Below are 5,338 nucleotides of genomic sequence, written 5' to 3' on the forward strand. Positions count from 1 at the left end.
GGCCAAACTAACATCGTTCGAAGACCAAATTTTTTATCAAAGGTAGATCGTTTAACGTTCGAATACATCGATGAAACGATAACTAAAACCGAAAGTCGTTTTCGTGTCGACGATCCAACTTGTCAGATATACATACATACATACATAGATATGAATTTATTATTTATCTGCATTCTGCAGATACCAGCGGGACTTGTGCGTTGTCGATCGGAAATATGGATATTATAATGATCGTATTCCGTGATGATCTCACGAATTTACGCCATCGTTCTTCGTGAGAAATAAAGGAAAAGAACAAAAAAAAAAAAAAAAAAAAAAAAAAAAAAAAAAAAAAAAGAAAAAAAAAGAGGAAGAAGAAGAAAAACGTGCACGTAAAAGAAAAAGAAAAAGAAGAAAAAAAAAACAAAAAAAAATAACAAGAATTAATAAAATAGAAAGAATGAAGAACCATCGGTGTTACGATTTACATATATACGTAAGTGTAAATCTACGTACGCATATAATTGTACATACACATACACACACACACACACACACACACACACACATACACATATATATATATATACACACGTAGATACGTAAGTATGTAAGTACATTTATACATTGTAAATTAGAAGACGTTAACGATCGAAATCAATTATTCTCAATTTACACGAGATATAGATTACCGTATCATGACTTATCGGCCGCGTTAAATTTTCAATTTTTTTCGTAGCGAAATAATATCTATTTCGAATTAGAATAAAGTACTACTTACTTTACTGACTTGAGTCAAAACGAAAAAAAAAGTGATTCATTCCTAATAGATTTTCCAGAAAATCCTCGTAATACGTTTTTGCGAGTTGATTCGCATGAATACCGCATTTAACATACGTATCTTTAAAACGATATATATATGTATGTATATATGTATATACACATATATACCAATCATTCGAATCTATCAAGTTTTCAATAAGATTATATTAGAAAAATTTTTGGGCCGCTTTGTAATAGTAAATAATGGCAAATAAAACAAACGTATCGAACCGCGCATTGTAAAAAAAAGGAGTTGAGAAACGCTGATATAAAACGAAGATTATGGTTTCGTGGGCGTCCATTTTCTCACTTCTTTTTTCTCAAAGCAGTCTCTCTCTCTCTCTCTCTCTCCCCCTCTCTCTCTCTCTCTCTCTCTCTCTCTCTCTCTCTCTCTCTCTTTCTCTCCTGAGAAGAAAAACGAAGGATACAACACGAGAGATTATCCGATCTAGAAGAGGAAAGAAGGAAGGTCGAGTATGTGTGTGTGTGTGTGTGTGTGTGTATGTGCAACGATGTTACAAAAAGATAGAGCGCAAACGTCAACCTTGAAAACTTGAGCGAAACGAACTCGTACGAAATATACCAAGAGGGGGAGAGTCGTGTGAGAGAGTACTGAGAGAGGAGGTACATATACTAAAGAGAGAAATAGAAGGAGGGAGGGGAGGGGAGGGGAGGGGGGGAGGAAAGGAGGAGTGAAGAGGTAGAGATCAAGAGAGGAACAAGAATAGACGAGAAAGTACGGACGGCGGTAGCAAGCTAACAGCATCCGCGCTTTACAACTGCGGGAAATAATTGCTCGATAATAATCGTTCGTTCTACCGTAATTATATTAAATCGATGCGATATATATATATATATATATATAAGGGGGAGGGAAAGAGAGAGAGAGAGAGAGAGACGAAGGGTGGCGCAAGGCTATGAAGGCATTTTATTGCACGTCGACGAAACGACGACATGGATCAAATCGAATCGAGAAACGAAACGAGAAAAGGAAGGACAATCACAATTATTTATTATTTATTTATTTTTTTTGTATCTTTTATTTATTGATAATTTTTACGGTTAAAATTAAAAAAATGAAAAATTAGAAATGAGAAAGAAAAAGAATTTTATTAACAATTTGATGTATATATATATATATATATATATATATATATATATATATATATATATATATATACATATAAATTATACCTCCTTTTAGTAATCTATACCTATAATCTAAATCTAATTTATTCATACTTATATTAATATATACACATTTAAAAAATTCAATCACCTATATTCACTCGCGAATATATTTTTTATTTTTCTTTCTTTTTTTTCTCTATAAATTTTTTAAAATACTTCTTCTTTTTGCATTTGAAGGAGAGAGAGAGAGAGAGAGAGAGAGAGATGTGGGGGTAAAAGGGAGGGAAAGAGAGCTGACGAAGAAAAAAAAAAATAAAAAGAAATAAAGAAGAAGATCCACGGGTTTCTCTCGTTCGAGGATCATTCCCGGCTCTTTTTGCGTGGATCTCTCGTCGGTCATTAGCTACGCCGGCGGATCTATCATTATTGCGTACGACCGACTATCTGTAATTGGCGAATGTAAACACAGAGTATGTGCCTCGAAGTCTACGTACGTATATACATAGATACATTACACGTATGTCCGGTCATACTTGTGTAAGCACGTGTGCGTAACCCCTGCGTGCACGCAAACAACGTTGTTCTATTTGAGATTTATCTATGGTTGACGCCCGTTTCTTTTCTTTTCTTTTCTTTTCTTTTCTTTTCTATCCGAATCTGCGTTCCTTCTTTTTTTTTTTTCTTTTCTTGTCCGTTCGATTTTCTTCTTTCTCTTCTTCTTCTTCTTTTTTTTTTTCTTTTTTATCTTTCGCTCTTTTATCGAAACCAACGAAATACTTTATGACGAACAATCAACAGATTTTACAGATACATTTATATATGTAGTATCTGTCATTTGTCAAATTTCTTGATGAAACGTCAAAATCAAATGATCAAGACTTTTTTTGCGACGATTTTTTTTTTCTTTAATATATATATATGTATATATGTCGGGTCAAGCAGAAATAAATTTATTTTTTTCTTTTTTTCTTTTTTTTTTCTTTTTTTTTTTCAAATTCTCACGTGAGAGAAAGAAATAACACGAACGGGATCCCCATTATTTCAAGATTAGAACTCGGAGTCACTCGGAAAGAGGCGAAGTTAATGAGTATAATTGAACGTCGCGAGTCAGTGGTACGACAGCTTCGAATTATCGCGTCGGTGTCACGCGATGCTTGCAAGTATAACGGCATTAGGTGGTCAGATTAAATATTCTCGTGTTTTCTCTTAGACAAACCGAAAGAGAAGAGCTTGATGTTTGATACTTCGTTGGATGTTGGAAGGAAAGAAAGGAAAAAAGTGATGAGAAAAAGAAAAAAAAAAAGTAAAAGAAGAAAAAAAGGCCAAAAGAGAGGAGAAAACATTTCAAAAGGCAAATCTGTTGTAACGCGTATTTTTTTTCATATTTCTTTTTTTTTTTTTTTTTTTTTTTTTTTTTTTTTTTTTTTTTTTACAAGCGAATACAAATAACATCGATACGTTCGTAAATTAAAGTCAAGTTCGTAGGAAGGATGAAGGAGAAAAAGAAAAAAAAAAAAAAAAAAGAGAGAGAAAGAAAAAAGATTGAAAAAATACAAATCTGTTTACCTGTAAACGTGATTCCCAACCCTTAACGTCGTGTCCTCGGTGTTGTTCCCCTTATATCCCTCACCGTTATCTCTTCTATGCGTGCGTTGAAGTCTCTCTCTCTTTCTCTCTCGTAGTTTGGATGCTCGTCGTATTCACTTAACACCCCGAGCGCAACACTTCACCGTTCCAGTCTTCCGTCGCACAGCTCACAGTGCTATTATCTCGCTCTATCTCTCTCTCTCTCATAACCGCACAACGAAACACGCTTATTATCAAAAATCGAAATTGATGAAATAATGATCGAAGTCGCTTATGGGAATTATTTGATATTTTCCCGTTATATAAATGCGAAAAAAAAAAAAGAAAAAAAAAATATATATATATATATATATACGAACGGAACCAACGAACAAACAAATTGACGGAGAACAGAAACGACAAAAAAAAAAAAAAAAAGGAAAAGAGAAAAGAAACAAACGAACAGGAGAAGAGAAGAAAAATTGGAAGAAAAAAAAAAAGAAGAAGAATTATTTCCTTCCTTCGAAATCGAACGAGGGTCAGCTTTTAATCGGCCTCGATATCATAACTTTGATATCATGATGAACATCGAAATATCCAAATCCTTGTCATTGTCTCCTTTCTCAGATAACGAAACAGGATTATATTAAGATATTCAATTATAAGATGTGAAGAGGTATGAATATAAGGATATAGAGATGATCGTTCGTTGTTGTGGTCAATCAGCGTAGATCAGGTGTCCATTAAGAGTGTCCGGCTCGTTGGTCACCGTTGCGCGAAACCTTCCGGATCGGTGATCCCGGGCTGATCGCGTGGCTGGACGCGTGGGTTCTGTTGAGGGTGGTGGAGGGGGGGAGGGCGGATTGGTGGTCGATGTCGTCGCGGCCGTTGGAGAGAGACGACGTATCGACGTGGAAACGACGGGGTGTCGATCGACGTGATCCAAACGTGCTTCAGTCACCGTCGCAACGTGCCTCGCGTGGACTTCGTGGATCCTTCTTGGTGTAACCACTTTTGGTACGAATCTTGTTTCTCTCTCTCTCTCTCTCTCTCTCTCTCTCTCACTCTCTCTTTCTCTCTTTCTCTATGTGTCTGTCTGTTCCTTTTTTTCTTTCTTTTTTCTTTTCTCTCTCTCACTCTCTCTCTCTCTCTCTCTCTTTCTCTCTATTTCTCTTGATAGACAACGGAAGATAAGTTGGAATAGATAAATGTCGAGAAAATTTCGTAACCTCTTTTCACGGAAAGATAAGAAGAAGACTAAAGATAATAAGAATAAAAATAAGAAAAAGAATAAGAAGAAGAAGAAGAAGAAGATGATGAAGAAGAAAGAAGAAGAAGAAGAAGAATAATAATAATAATAATCGAAAAGGAGGAACTCTTATGAAAGGAAGGGATATCGGCTTTTGGGGTTGAACGGATCGATCAAGTTCTATTTGAAATTCCCGCGCGAAATTCAAACGAATGAATTATATCGAATACACGACTGACACCAGAGAATATTATATCCTTTATCGGTAATGAGCAAATCGAAAATTAAAACGATTGCCCGAAGAATTTTCTTTAGTATCGCGAATATTTGGTACGCGCACACGAGCGTCCTACGTCCTCGTATATCTATAATACTACGTTCGTCGTTCTACCTCGTGGAGCGTGCAGCAGGAGGCGTGCTGTCCCGGACTGGACTAGTCTGGGCCCCAGGAGTAGAGAGGGCCGGTCGCGCTTCACCTCCGCTTCGCCGACCTCCCTCCACTCGACATCGACTTCCTCCCTCTCTCTCTTTGCGAGCCTCTCTCAAACTCCTGAAGCCCGTCCTTCTTCCTTTCTCTCTCTCTCTATCTCT

At 36.3% G+C, this 5,338-nt stretch overlaps 1 protein-coding gene across 1 annotated transcript in view; it reads right to left on the reverse strand.

The window, feature by feature from the left end:
• Window positions 1–3,840, reverse strand: part of LOC124953373 (aspartate, glycine, lysine and serine-rich protein) — a 206,870-nt gene extending 203,030 nt beyond the window's left edge. Inside the window, exon 1 of the mRNA XM_047504645.1 lies at window positions 3,499–3,840. The gene's annotated coding sequence lies outside the window, so the exon portion shown is untranslated. The remainder of the gene's footprint in view (window positions 1–3,498) is intronic.
• Between the last annotated feature and the right edge of the window lie 1,498 nt (window positions 3,841–5,338).

The sequence above is a fragment of the Vespa velutina genome, chromosome 1 (genome assembly GCF_912470025.1).
Source record: "Vespa velutina chromosome 1, iVesVel2.1, whole genome shotgun sequence".
Classification (NCBI taxonomy): Eukaryota; Metazoa; Arthropoda; class Insecta; order Hymenoptera; family Vespidae; genus Vespa; species Vespa velutina.